Source organism: Penaeus monodon, chromosome 33 (assembly GCF_015228065.2).
Source record: "Penaeus monodon isolate SGIC_2016 chromosome 33, NSTDA_Pmon_1, whole genome shotgun sequence".
NCBI lineage: Eukaryota > Metazoa > Arthropoda > Malacostraca > Decapoda > Penaeidae > Penaeus > Penaeus monodon.
Window position 1 is genome coordinate 14,943,629 of NC_051418.1, and position 334 is coordinate 14,943,962.

At 34.4% G+C, this 334-nt stretch overlaps 1 protein-coding gene across 1 annotated transcript in view; it reads left to right on the plus strand.

The window, feature by feature from the left end:
- Window positions 1-334, plus strand: part of LOC119594266 (DNA repair protein complementing XP-C cells homolog) — a gene marked incomplete in the record, with an annotated part of 63,731 nt that overhangs the window by 45,905 nt on the left and 17,492 nt on the right.

Consider the following 334-nt stretch of genomic DNA (forward strand, 5'->3'; position numbering starts at 1 on the left):
GGGAGAAAGAAAAAAACTATATAACCCTGCGAACACCTCTGTGAACGGCGGGGTAAATAAGGGAACTGAAGAGTCGGCAGAACTAATTTTTCTTACTTGGGAGCAGCTTTTGTTAGTAATTTTATAATGAGCAATGTGCACTTGTACAGTACATATTTCTACTACTATAAATTTTATTCAATAGCATTTGATTATAGGCATGTCTTACATGAAAGTGATAGGCCTACTTTCTTTCCGTAAGCAATTATTTGCAAAGTAATTTCATCTTTAATTCATAGACTCAATTTCCAATTAATTAAAACGCCTACCTGTCTTTTTAACGTCACTGTCCCAT